Raw genomic sequence first — 1,380 nt, 5'->3', positions numbered from 1 at the left:
GGACCTCCACGGACAGCAAAAATGAAGCCCTGTAATTTACTAGTAGGAGGGGTGTATTTACTGTACACTGCCAGTAAAAGCTTGCCAACAGTGCAGAATATGTTTATTAAACCAACTTGCCGAACTATGTGGAATCCTTCTCTGTGTGGAGTGCATTTAAAATGGGGAATTTAAATACTTCTTCCAAGCTTAATTGTGTGGTACAGCATTTTCCATTCTTGTTTGGGAGAAATCACAATGAAATATCTCAGCCGTCTCTTTACAAAAGGCCTTGACAAATGGGTTCTTAAAATGACTGTTGCTGAGGGACCCTCTCAAGCTGTAGATTTCAATATGGACGTCACAGCCCCTCTCCTTGACTTATCTGTTGATACCATCAACCTGATAACGGACAGATTCTAGGGTCTTGGCATGACTGACTTACAATTCCAAGACTTCATTGACCTGTTTCCAAGGACTCTTAGGAAAAATAAAGACCATCTTTGTGTGAGAACCACAGTTTCAGAACAGTTTTTTTTGTTATTAGATATTGATATAAAGATAGAAAATAACAAATGGATGTGGAATTATTCACCTTCATTCACAGGGAATATGCAGAGAAGGGTGTGGCTGTTCTGTAGTGGCTCTAGTGACAGAGCCGGGATTCCTGACTGAGTCTGCTGTAGTGCAAAGGCATCTGATAATCCTGTTCTATTTCTGTCTCTGCAGTGGGCCCTTCCAGTAACAGGCTGTAGAATGTCAGAGCCAACAGAGAGAGACAGAGGAATGTCTCTCCTGTCAACTACCGCTGCCCAGAAAAAACCTACGCTTAGGCTCGAGAAATCAGCACTATCTCATGTTTTCAGATCTCCATCGTTTTTTTTTTCTTCAACTTGATGAGTCACCTTTGCAGACTTCCCCGATTCACTAAAGACATGCAGAGGCTGAGACATTAAAAACTCATGTGCACTTCTTATCTCCATTGTCTCTGTCAAAGATTAAATGAGCACAAATCGTGAAACATTTTGAAACAAGAAGATATTTTTTTTAAAAAACATCAAATAACAAATGAAAAATGCAAAGTGTGAGATGCAGTAGACATTGACCAAGAGAACTCACCCCAAACCTTTTATCAGGGCCCTAAACTGGGAGACAATTCTCTCTATGAGTTAGATACAGTATGTCAGGGCTAACTTGTAATATATACAGGCAAACTAAAAACAAAGAGTGGATCTGCACAGATCTGTGAAACACATTAAAACTATGGAAGGTATAGTTAATAATTCTTAATATTTTCTTACTTTCATCAAAATGTGTTTTCTGCACTAGCTGAGTCTTTGAAACCTGAGGAAATTAACATATCCTTTTTACCTCTCCAAATCTGTTCTAATATCTAATCTC

This window comes from Lepisosteus oculatus, chromosome 11 (assembly GCF_040954835.1).
Source record: "Lepisosteus oculatus isolate fLepOcu1 chromosome 11, fLepOcu1.hap2, whole genome shotgun sequence".
Lineage (NCBI taxonomy): Eukaryota > Metazoa > Chordata > Actinopteri > Semionotiformes > Lepisosteidae > Lepisosteus > Lepisosteus oculatus.
This window is presented reverse-complemented; position numbering follows the sequence as displayed.